This window comes from Sturnus vulgaris, chromosome 13 (assembly GCF_052056855.1).
Source record: "Sturnus vulgaris isolate bStuVul1 chromosome 13, bStuVul1.hap1, whole genome shotgun sequence".
Taxonomy (NCBI): domain Eukaryota; kingdom Metazoa; phylum Chordata; class Aves; order Passeriformes; family Sturnidae; genus Sturnus; species Sturnus vulgaris.
The window spans coordinates 14,861,292-14,874,262 of NC_142255.1; the positions used below are offsets into that span (position 1 = coordinate 14,861,292).

The 12,971-nt window shown below is 43.6% G+C and overlaps 1 protein-coding gene across 3 annotated transcripts in view; it reads left to right on the forward strand.

Annotated features, from left to right (window-relative positions):
- The first annotated feature begins 2,808 nt into the window (after positions 1–2,808).
- The window catches only part of CHD2 (chromodomain helicase DNA binding protein 2), an 84,633-nt gene continuing 74,470 nt past the window's right edge, over positions 2,809–12,971 (forward strand). The window contains exon 1 of one of the 3 annotated variants that reach the window (XM_088172636.1): positions 2,809–2,980. The gene's annotated coding sequence lies outside the window, so the exon portion shown is untranslated. Of the gene's footprint in view, positions 2,981–5,670; positions 5,808–6,010; positions 6,035–12,971 lie in introns of those variants that run through there. The other 2 variants (XM_088172641.1, XM_088172638.1) reach the window with 2 other exon arrangements.

Consider the following 12,971-nt stretch of genomic DNA (forward strand, 5'->3'; position numbering starts at 1 on the left):
AGGTAAGAAGGAAACAGCAACAAGTACTGTGTATCTTTGTTGAGAACTCACCGCTTCTAATTACGTTTCCCTCTTATAAGGTTTAATATTGAGGACTACAAAATGAGGTCAACCTCTATTAAATATAATGACCTTCCCTGTGGAGCTTGCAATGAAAAGCTTCACAACAAAGGTTTCTATTTAAGGGAGAGGAAGTTTCTATTACAAAGTAGTCCCTTAACTTGGTGCAGGGGCTTTGTTTTCATTTGCTGGCTACAACAAAGTGAAAAAAGATTTGAGCTGAGGCTTTAAACAGTGCTTATCTGAGAAAAAACAGGTGAGTTAATACATGAAGATAGGGAAGAACAAAAGCACTGTTGTTGCAGGAGGTGACCTAGAACCAATCTGGCATGCAATATCTGTGATCCTGAGCCACACCAGGGCCACCAGGAGCTGCATGCTCCTGAACAAAGAGGTAAAAGCAAGAGCAGCAGTTCTGCGTTTCTCTTTTTCCTGCAGGCTAGACACAGTTCCCCATAAGTACCCCAAGAACAGGCAGTGTGGTCTGCTCCTGCAGGAGACGAAATGAAACTTGTAAGGGATATGGGAGCCACTTTGGAAGACTGGGAAGAGCACCGTTTGGTGCTGTGCCGTCTTTGGGCAACTGCTGTGTGCTCCGGGGGCAGATCCTGCCCCGCCCAACCAGTAAGTCTGCATATCTCTGATTTTCAGAGGTGCAGTGGCTCAAACTGGCTGATTGGTCCTTCTGTAGCTATTTGCGTGGTTTTTGGCTTGGTATTAAAAGCTAGGTAAGCACCATGCTGCCTTATTAACTAAATTCTCTTTTACATCAGAAATTGAGGTAAACATGGCCATATTTTTTTTGTTTTGTTTTGTTTTGTTTAATTGCTGTTGTCCTGATAACAGCTTAACCACTGCCAAAGTTTGCTCTTTCTTTAAGGGATTTTTTTTTTCTTCCTGCAGCCTTGCAGGAATGTGCCGGGCAGTTGTTAAAACACTGCGGCTGCCAAGCGCAGGAGGGTTATTTTGGCATCAGCCCGCAGCCCGTACGAACTGCGCTAAGGCTGCCGTGTTCGAGCCGAGAACGGCAGCGCTCGGTTGTTCATCTCCGGCTGCTCTGCTCCCCGCTTCCCTCGCAGCTCAGCTCGCTGCTTTACGTCCCTGATCCCCTAAGCCTGCTGGAATCGCATGCAAATGGTATTTCATTGTATTAATGGCCCGGCGAGCGGTGACGCAGTGCAGGCTCCTCGCAGGGAACACAGGCTGACCCTGGGGCGCGCTGCGAAGCGGGATGCGGATCAGCCTTCTCCGCCAGCGGCGGTGCTCGCCCTTTAAGAAAAAGCCTGCAGTAATTTTCCATTACCCTGCACGGTCCTGTCTACGTGGCAGGAATTGTTTGTGGAGGCTGGAGCATCGCGGGTGAGGCGCAAGCCCCAATCCGGCTGTCGTTGCCTGGCTACGCGCTCGGCATGCCGGCAGCACGCCAGGCTCCTGGGAAGCACCTTTGTTCCCGAGAAGGGATTTGAGCTGTGTTTTCATGCCGAAAGCTGGGGACAAATGCTGCTTTTCTCAAGCAGCCCGGCAGAACTGGGCTTTCCAAGCAGCACGAGCCAGCCAAAATGCTCAGTAGTAATAGTAATAATAATAATAATAATAATATGCGTGGAGTCCATCTCTTGTGGCGGTTTCTCTTCCTTTGCGCAAGGAAATGTCTTGTAATGACCTCTGATGTTTGTTTGCTGTTGCTCTGATCATAACAGTCACTTAATCGAGGTAGAAATACTGTCAGCAAAATCCTTCCCCGCTCTTGTACTTTCCATCTAATAAACCAGACGGATCGCTGTTGTACTACAAGTTGATAAGCAGTTTGTTTTTTTTTTTAATGTAAGCTCTGGAGTCCTGACAGGAGAGTAGTCTGAAATACCTAAAATACTTCAAATGCCGCCAGCAGAACCTGCAGCAGCAGGAGGAGCAGGTCTGTGTGCTGTTCCTACTTGCTGGGGCTTAGCTTTAAGTATGGCAGCAGCATCAGCACAACAGGCATTTCCATGATTTCTTGAGCATGGCTTCAGCTCCAGCATAGCTTATTTTATCTGTTTGAGGCTTGATACTTGTCGTTAACAAGCATTCTCTGTGTCTGCTAGCAGCCCGTGGTACCAAGGTCTCTCCCAGCATCAGCAGACAAACTACACTGGTAGCTGTCACACAAACAAGTGTGCCACTCCTCACGCCCCCCCACTTAGGAATGCTGCCACTTCCCTTCTGCAGCAGCTCCCCAGGAGGAATGAATGAAGATGACTTTGGGGTGTCTGTCTACCACTGGAAACGTGAGAATTGAAAAATCTGGTATACAGTGGAACACACTGAGCATCAGCCTTAATTTTGCTTCATGGAGGATGCAGCCAAAGGGGAATTTTGTGCTGGCATTCTGGCATCCTGCATTGCACAGATGAGCAAACCTCATCCAACAGAGCCCTGGCACAGCTACACGGGGGACCACCTACCCAGCCCCACTCCTTGGGGAGCTCCACTTGGATCGTGGCTGTGAGGCATCTCTCCTGGGCACAGGCACAGCCCGCCCTGCAGTCCTGTCACCCTGACACCTGTGTCTCCTAACCACAACCTCTCTGAGGTTTACAGTTAAGAAATGTTGGTTTCCTGCAGTTTCTCTCGCAAATTAGCAACGTTCTCTGCTTTTTGGGCTCCTTTTTGGTCCTGTTTCCTCACACCCAGCCTTTCCACCACTTCCTCCTCATCCCTGCTGCTGAGGGCTCTGTTGCTACCACCCAGCAGCTCGGTTGATGCCCCGACCATCTGGGGACCTGCACAGCGTTCCCCACCTACGGGACAGCCATGCAGGAAGGGTGGAGCAGGGCATGTTTAGCAGCTTGGCTACATGCCATCCATCACCTGGAATATACCTGTCCTCCATCTAAGTGTGCCTTGTCTGATGGGAACGACTGAGCAGACGTTTGGGAGGGTGAGTTTCCAGATCTTTAGGTCAAATTTTCCCATATGGGTAACTCGATGGTTAGAAACAGCACCTTATCCATGTGACACGCCACATGGCTCTCCACTCAGTGAACTTTTTCACTTGGTTTATATGTCCTTGGATTGGTTTTTGTTTGTTTTTTTTGTATTTTTAAAAAGTAAACTACTGCCTCTTAGTAGTAAAAAAAAAGTATCTGAGAAAAGATGGGTTTGGCTCTTAAAAACTGATTGTTAGTAGTAGCCCTTTTCCTTTTCAATGTATTTTCAGAAGTGAAAAGCAGTACTTGGGAACTCTTTATTTTTTCAAGAAGGCACATAAACAGAGAGGTGTGCAAAAGAGGGTCCCTTTCCAAAATATATTTGTCCTGTGCTGTTTCTGCTACAACATGCCACCCCAGCCGCCTTTCCTTGGGATGTGCTCCACACAGGAAAATGAGGAGGATCCCAAGAGCCACAGGAGGGCTTTTTCCTTGTTTGTGTAGTTAGGAATGTGGGTGAGTCACCGCCTTCTTGGAGGAATGAAACCTTCCATTCCAACCCCTTATGCCTTTGTTTGCTTCTAGAGCTGCACTGCTGTTGAAGGTAACTCACGCTCCTGTGGCTTCTCTGGGGCTCAGGTTTAACATCTGGTTTCACATTTTGTATTCCCTTCTTAAAAGCACAGGGATGGGACTACATCTTCCCACGTGTGGTCCAAAATCCCGAGGATACTGAAAACCTCAGGAGATCAGGGCAGGCAAACCCCGAGCCCGTCCCCAGGAGCGAGGCTGGTTTCCAGCACCAGCAGTGCAGCGGGGTGTGCCTCTTGAACAGCAACATCCCTAATTAAAACAGGCAATTTCCAACGACAAAATTAGAGCAGCCTTTGAGGTCATTTTGTTTCAGGAAGGCAAGAAAAGTAGAGAAAGAAAAAAATGTGCTAGAAAGACACAAAACCCAGAGCACAGTTTTCTAACTTTTCTAGCTTTCAGCGATTTAAGCTTAGGGACCTGTGGCCATTTTGTGAATGAATTATCTGATTTCAAAGGTTTTTAAATGCCTTAAATGATATTCCTACTTTAGAAATTTAAGTTCTCGCTTTATGAAGATGCTTAAGTATCAGTTCAGTTCTTTTATGTTTTGCAGATTGAAAAAAAATTATAAAAGATTTCATACATAATTGTCCCATTTTCCTCGACTGCAATTTGACATCTAAACCTGATCTTTTTTCCATATTTAATAGATGGTTTCATTCTTGAGTTGGTTTTTTTTTTAAGCTTTTTTTTTTGCCTTTTTATTTTTACACTGTAAATCTGCCAGTTATTCCCAAAAGCCCAGTATTTATATTTATTCCACAGCAAGCATGTGACTGGTGTTACTGCATAATTGTATCAAAATGAATTTGAGTTCCTTTTGTCGCAAAATGTTCCGGGGCTACAGATACGTTTTGAATGCCTAATAAGCGCTGGGTATTGAGATTACAAGAGAAACGATCTGCAAAATCCTACGGATTAAGGTCATGCATGAGATATTTAATTCTCCCTCCTGTGAGGTTTGATTGCAAGATAGTGTGCTCCCACTGACTTCTTAAAATGAGAAAGCTTGAAAAATTGACCAGATTCTGTCAAATTTGCTTCACTGCTAGTGGAACTGGAGGTGTTGAAGAAACGGGGAACTGTGAGGAAAGGAAGATGCAGAGACCAGGAGGGTCAAAATCCCTGCTGGTTCACAGCTTGGAAGTGAGGAAAGACACGAAGATTACTTTTTTTTTTCCTTGCAACAATTTGATCTACTATAGAATTCGCTGTATGAGAAGGGGCAGCTTTTCTCTCTTTTGCTGTGACTGCTCAGTGTCTCAAGGCTGCAGTTGGGACCAAGGTTTTGTTGTGTGGGACCAAAGGGTGTGTCCGTGAGGGTAAAGGATGCAAAGTGAGGATGGGAGAAATGCGAGGAGCCAAATGGAGATCGGGAGGGGGGAGCACCTCAGTGCTATGGAAATTCAGATACATCTTTTCTTCCCTTCCCCAAATGTATGTATGATCAATCAATACACCACAGAGATTTGATGGAAGGTAAAACTGGGTACAACTCTCTGGGGGACAGCCAATCCCCAAGACCACTGCTCTCTTCCATATCTGCCAGGAGATGGATTCAGTGAATTCTTTTTTAATGGAGGTGGCTATTCTTCTGGCTTTTTTCCCCCCCATAAACTATTGAAAATCATCTGATGGGAATAAGTTCCAGTAATTGATTCTGTCACACAAATGCGGTGGATCCTCATAGAGGACAAACAACCCTGGGTTTAAGTTAAATGTGGATCAGCTACATGGACTCCCTCTACAAAATAGGTGTGGATGTAACAATTTCACCCCGTTGCAGGCATGACTAGTCACTCGTGTCGTTTATGCTGTCTGTAACTAGGGCATCGCTGCTGCCTCACTGCCTGTCCCAAGGGGCCTGGGTGGTGTTTGTGCAAACGCGATTGGGCTGAGGAGGGGGTGGAGAAATGCAGCTCTCAGCCCAGGATATATTTAGTGAATGCAGCTGTGGGAGGCAGCAGGAACAAGGGAGCTTTTGTATTGCCTGCGCTCTGACAGCTCACATGCCTAAATAATCTGCTAGTTTCTTACCCATATGTTTCCTCCCTCTGGTCCCCAGTGTTTTTAATTTGAATGTGAAGTTATATTTTTGTCAGGATCCTTCCTAGAGCTTAAAAGTGAGATGTGTTACAATGTCAGCCTCAGTACAGCACTTCAGACGGGGCAACCTGCAACTTTCACAGGCACTGGACTTTCTCCATGGCGACTAGGGAAATTTGACTTCATCTTTTAGGAAAGGTAGTGATGTTTGAATATGCCTTTCATGTGCACTGCAGAGCTTGCTTGGGGTGGGAGCAGACCTGCAGCACTGCTGCAGACCCGCCCAAGCATGTAAAGTTTGCTTCTTGCCAAGGCTGCTGAGCTGGGGTGCAGAGCCTGCTTTTGGCACCCTGGGCACTTCACTGAGCTCTACAAACTCTGCTGGTCCTCCTGTCATCCCTGGGAGTCTGATCCAATATTCGCTGGTACGTCATGGGATAAAAAAGGAGGACAAAAATAGGTTTCCTGACCCGCTGGGTCAAGCAGGAGCAGGTTACTGTTGCTGTGCATTAGGACTAATTTGTCTGTGCTCTCTGGCAATGTTCAGACTTGTCCCCAGAGAAAAAGATAGAGGCTGAGAATTCCCTGTGCGTCTTCTTCCCTGGCTTGTTCAGTGGCACACAACAAGCCACGAGCTGCCTGGCCTCAGGCTTTAAAGGTTTATAATAAATTATTACACTGCAGAATATAAAAATAACTTTTTTTGGGGGGGAGGTCGTTTTCTGATGCGGTTAAGGAGTTGAAAAAACAAGAGTGGTGCAGGGTAGTGCTGTCTGGATGATGGAGACATCACATTTAGAGGGTGATAGAATCTGCCATTGCTTTCCTAGACTTTGTCCTATCTGAGGGTGTTTTTCCACCCCCAGCAGCACCGCTGGGAGATGTTGCAGTGACACATTCTCTGGCAGAACAGAACTCTGACCCTTCCCAGCCCGCCATGGACAGCATGGATTTGATATCTGCATGGACCTGATATCTGTATCAGAAATGCACCTGCTGTGAGTGGCTTTTATCGTTCCATCACAGGCCAGCACTGATCCTGAAACTCATCCAGCTTCTCTTAAAATTGTGGTGTACGTGTGCAGGATACAGCTGTCCCACCTTTGCATACTGTGATCTAAGGGAGTTTCAGTGGCCAGTTTGTCTATCGAAAGTATTATAGGGAAAAAAACGCATCTATGAAAAAAATCTGTACGAACGCGATGCCCTGGGAGCCCACACCGTCTTTTCTGCCTGGAATCGCTCGGCCCGGCTTTGTTTCCGCAGTTAAATGGTTAACTGGAGCACTAATTGGCTCTGAGCGCTCCAGCCCTTTTGCAACAGATTATTGGCATGCTGGTAGGAGCAGCTCCCTTCCTTCCCTTCCCCCTTCATTATAAAAACATGTACTGTAGAGAAACCAAATACCACATGGCGCCCTGCGCCGGGCCCGTCACCGTGTTCAGCACAAAAACTCCTTTTATATTTGGGAAGCGGAGGGAGAAAATTCTGGAAAGGCAAGATCGTGGCGATAGCGGCTGAATCGGCACATTTATTTTGCAGTGTGCAGGGGCTGGAGCCCACAGCCCCACGGCCGCGTGCGGAGCAGTCCCGGGGGGGCTCCCGAAGCCCAGGGGAAAGGAGAAGTGATTCATTTTGTGAAGGAGAACTCTCCCCGCCACGTTTCGGCTTTGCAGAGGGCTCTCGGGAGATACCGAATGTGAAGAGAGAAAAATAAAAGCTTTGCGGGGAAAAAGCCAAACAAACAGAAGTTTTATTTCTGTTTTCCCGAGGAGCCGTGGGCGTTTTGAGGCAGCTGTCTGCAGAGGCAGGCGCCATTTCGTGAGGCGGCGTTAATGCAGCGGGAGGAGACATGTTGTGTTCGTGCAGTTCGGGTTTTAAGGTTTTTCTCCTTGGTTTGAAGCAGGAGGGTTATTCATCCCGCCTTCGCCCTCGTTCAGTCCAAAGGCTTTCGTTTTTATAGACTTGAAGGAAAAAAGTAATGACAAGCACGGAAAACCAGGGAAAAGTTCTCCTGAGGGTATCACAGTGTGCAAGCAAAACCTGGTCTCTCTCCAGGGGACACAAAATCTTAAGAGGTGTACATGGTTCCAGAAATGCCACCAAGGGTGTAGGGAGGACAGCCAGGGTGACAGTGTGGCTGTACGCCCAGCCCAGGTGTGCAGGGAAAATGTGGTACATCAGGCATGATTTAAATAGAGGATTTTTTTCCTGCTGCAAAAAAAAGGTCTAACTGCTCTGTGCACACACGAAACTGGCCTGTTGTGATTTACTCGAGCTGACTTGACTTCCAGGTACTGAGATGCTAGTTTTGATCTAAAACCCCAGACTATTGGTAGTGGTGCAGAACTGCTCTTTGATCAAAGGAGAAAATAGGAATTGTGGCAGGAGTGAGCTGAGGCTGATGCCCTTCGGTGCAGGACTCCTGGAGTAAGCTGCAGCATTTTCATTAAGGGCCTTTGGTATGGGAGTTGACTTTTTACCACTCTGAGGCCTTTCACTTGCAAAATGCATTATCAGGCTCATTTGTTTAACAAGTCTGTGGGAGCTGGGAGAGGGAGAATTAATGCTGGCATTTGGGAATACAGCTGATAGTGCTGCATTTGATTTTGGTTTCATGTCATTATTTTCTGGTTTCAGAGTCAGGAAAAGCTGCTCATTTATTTTTCATGTAGCTGTATTTTTTTCCCCTAGCTTCTTAAGGAGGCAGAGCTCATGAAATTGTGCTGCTGAAGGCCTGGAGCTTTTGATCTGATACTCAGTTTCAACAAATATTATGTTCTAGAGGTTCTGCACTTTGGGGAAGGCTGTACGTTATAGAGATGAATCAGTGCATCTGCTAAAGGAAGAGCTACAAAATGAGTGCAGAGGGTCTCTGTTCCCTTTCCTTGCTGACCCATCAATGAGCATCTCATTGCTGGCTGACTGGTCCATAATGTGCAGCTTGGAAATGTTGCAGCCTCTGTGGGAATCGGGAATGTGGCGTGGGATTGGGAATGCTGCAGCAGTGCAGCACACTTGGGTGTTTCCTGACTCCCAGGAAAGCAGCCATCGTTATTTCAGCTGCTCACAAAAGACTTGAAAACTTCCAGCCACAGTATTCAAATCCCAACGAGGTTTGCTAGGAGTATTAGTCATATTTAAGACTCCTCCATGTTATATGCAGCTGAATTTTGCAAGGTCTTTGATCTCCTCACTCTGGGTCTAAAGGTTCCTTTTCAAGCTTGTCACCTGCAAAGATTTCTTTGAGACGGTGATTGCTTTATTACAGAAAAGCCTCCTTGCCACCTCACGACCATTATTTTCTTGATTGCCCTTTTTTACTTCCCTAAGGTTACATTCTATCTGCAGTTCAAACATAACCTAGATGTAGTGCACCGATCAGCAGCAATAAATGTAGTGAAGAGCTCTAGTGTGACATTCATGCATATCCTTGGTTTGTTTGTCTAAGACTGTGCATTATAATGATAATATAAAGCATAAAATAGTTTCCATATATAAAAATCCCTTTCCCAGCAATACTAATGTGCCCTTTGGAACCTCTTAATTAGGTTATGTTTTCTCCTAAACTTAATTCCACATTATTAACAGAACTTGAGTAGACTTCAACATTCCAATTTTGGTTACAATTTTCGTTCTGTTCAGTGTGTGTGTGTGTATATATGTATATACAAGAAGATAATCCTTTATTAATCTTTTGAGCAGAACAGTTTTCGTTTGTGCAGCAGAAGTCCTGTGCCTGAATGTTCATTATCAGCACCTGATATGCTAGCCTGGAGCACAATAGCCTAATAATTGGAGTTTAAGAGGAGAGAAAAAAAGCCAGTTATTAAAGTCACAGTGTTTCATTTTCATGCTTGTTATGATGGTAAATTATTCAAGCATTTGCCTTTAGCTCCTACGTGTACAAACTTATGCCCCCTACACATTTTTTTCCCCAAAGTGCTCTATGGTTTCCTTAGTCTTACACCCTAGGTTGGAGTATTCAAATGTACTGGTTAATACCAGTAGCATGTGTGGCTCGTTGCTAGGAAATCTGAGATAGTTTGTCACTTAAAAGCATTTTATTTTGACCTATTTGCTTCTACTTCTGTCTAAAGTTTTGTCTCTTCATAGTCAATATTCCGTTTTACAGAAAGGTTTTAAAGGCAGACTGAAGGAGAGGAATAGGAGGTGAAGTGCCTAGCAGAATTAATATTCTTTCTTTTGCCATTATTAATGAAAATATGAAAGAAAAAGAAGTATTGGGGAAAATTAAAGGAATGGTGATGCAATTATATCTGTATATACAAAGCTACAACGTGCTTGCTTTTACTCTTGAAATTCAGATCTCTGCTTCAGGTTTTCTTTCCCTTCTACAGACTGGATTAGCTCATTTCAGTTGCATTTTCCAAGTACTACCATACATACTCATCCCAAAATTTACTTCATGTGCTTCCAAATCCTTAGGACAACATTCAGTTTAGACACCAAGAAAATATTGGAGTGATTCCACGGGCCTAAATGTAATTACTCAGCCCTGAATTAAAGGCACAGGCATATGACTTATGCCCCATGTGTTTGGAGTAGCAAGAAGAGATAAAAATCTCAGCTTTTGTTAATAAAATAAATGTTTCTACACTTAGGACACATTTGTAGAGAGAGGTGATGGATTCTGATTAGATGCATGATTAAATCTTGAAGAAAATAAATCTTGTTTTGGGCACATAGAACCTTGTTGGGATCTTCCTCTGGGTGAAATGGCAACGAAGCTGGCAGACAGATTTTTCAGGTGTGATCAAGCACTGTGTGTCTCTCAGCCAAGATGTCTTGTATCTGCTCTGCTGCTTTAATTGCACAAAAAGCCATTGACCTAATTTTGTGACAGGATGTACCAACAGTGTTTTCTAGGGCTGCTTACTTTTTGGCACAGCTCACAATGTACAAAACTTTGACTATTTAAAAAGAAGTGCACTGTGAATGGTTTTAAGCTAAGATTGTCCCCCTTAACGGCTCTGTCGGGGGAGGGGGCGTATTTGTTTCAGCATGAAAATCTTGTCTACAACAGTTAAAGCTGGTAATTCCGGAGTGCTGCTCTAGTCCCTGGGCTGATGAGCTCTCTGAGTTGGATAAAGCTCTGGCAGGAGCCAGTTTATAATGAATTGACTGTAGGAAGAAAATATAAAAGCTCATGGGAAACAGCTCATCAGCTGACACGGGAGCTGTTTCTGTTCAGGTGAATTCTAATCCAAGTGTGTTGGTGCATCATTACAGCAAAAATTGATTGGACTCCACATCTAGCAAGTATTGACAAATAGGAAAAAGTTTGTTTTGAGCCACTGCAAAAGGGGTCTTTTATATATCTGGTGCATTACAACAGGGTGATTCAGTGCTTTATCACACTGTCTATGAAATAAAAAAAGTATATGCTTGTAAGATTTCAGAAGAAGTACCGTTTCTTTTCCCTGCATGTGGCAATTTACTGAATAATGCATCATTTTGTCAACTTTTATATAGCAATCAATAAATGCCCTACAGTGCTACCTGCACACAGGAAACGGGAATGAAGATCATTATGGAAACAGGCTTGAAACTTGCTTGAAATAAAAATCCCAGTTCTATACTTGCAGTTCTGGAGACCTGAGCTGTTTTTCTTTTCATTTTAGAGTAGCTGTAATTTATCTTCTTCAATCTAAGTGAAATTCCTTATGTTTGCAAGGCTGGTATGAAACCCGTTGCCCACAAAACTCCAAGGGGATTTACCAAGAAAATATAGTTGTTGTTATCATCATCATCATCATCATAACTTTCCAAAGTCTCCGCTAGAACTCAAATGGAGAGTGAGTAAAAATAAAAATTAGAGCTTATAGTTGGAATTTTTTTCCGTTGATTTTGACGTGTAAACACATATATGTGATAACCTGTTTTCCCTTTTCTGATTCCTCAAACACTTAAGCAATCAAGCTTTACAGGCTTTTGTTTGCAGGAAATAAGTTTCAAAGATGATCAAGTAAATGCCTTTGGAAAATAAGCTTTAAATGTGTATGAGGAAGTAATCATGCTAGAACTTCAAATTATCTGAACTTACAAAAAAAAATTTCATTGTCTATATCTTCTAAAAATATAGTTTTGCAGATACATTTAAAATGCAGATATTCTGAAGATTTGGCTTAAAAGTTATAAACTGTTCTGACTCTTTATGTAACAATTCCATAACATATTGGAAAATGGGAGAACAATATCTATTTTGAAATGTAAGATGGGATTAGGCTCCCTTAATTGTGCTGATGTTTTTGGGGGGTTTTAAAAATAAACTCTTGATAAAACAATGACCACAAAACACTCCTGTGACTCTGCAGACTTATTTCCAGCTGAAATGGTGAGATAAAGAACACTGCTTGCAGCTTCTACCTTTTAAATTGATTTTAAACCCTATCACCACGTCTAATCCTTGTGTGGTTCCAGTCCTGCAAGTTTCCAGGCAGAGAACTTGATCAGTGCAGAGCAGTTCAAGTGTGTAAGCCAGGTCACAGCACCTGCCTTGGTGTGCTCTACCTCTGGCATTACCGTCCCTGGGAAGGTGCACTTCAGTTTCTTATTTGCTTTGAAAGGTGATGTCAGCAGTAAGCAAAGTTGCATCATATTTTTTTCATGTAAGGAGACATGTAATACCTTGTTAACACTTTTATAAATTCCAGTGTCTAAGTGGAGACAGGTAAAATGCTCAGTATTTTTCTTCCATGTCCCAGTCCTCTTTTAAATGTTTTCCAAGCCAAGCAGAATAGTTTGTCACGTAAAAGGTGACCTTGAGAAAACAGAACATTGCATACAAGAAGCAGGGGCTAAAAAAGGGGGTAATGAAACATTTGTTGTTCCAAGCTCCAGTGGTTTACTTTAAGAAGCAATTAAACATATTATTATCCAATCACCCACATTATTTAAGTTTGAAACAGTCTAGAGTTTTAAACTCTCATAAGATTTTACCAAAATAAGGACTGCTGCATCTTTCTGACTTTTCTTATACCTCAAAGGCTGCCATTTAAGGCCATAGCTGTGTGTTATACCAAATACAGCATAAATACCTCGACTGAGATGGTCTCTATTTCTTATATCCAGTTAAGATAGCAACAAGGGTTAGTTTGAAGACAATCTGTAATAAAAACAAAGAGCTTCAAGTCTCAAGCCTCCTTAAGAAAAGTGGGTTTGATTTCCCAAGGAAATTGTGTGTGTATATTCCCTAGTGGAGTTAATATAAAACATAATAATTAATCCTCTCACTAGACAATAGTTGCTGGTCGGTTATTTGCTTTATTGTATACAGGAACTCATGCAAAACTGAAACAGCAAGGTGTGTCGGTTGTTAAGGAGATCTTAATCTAAATT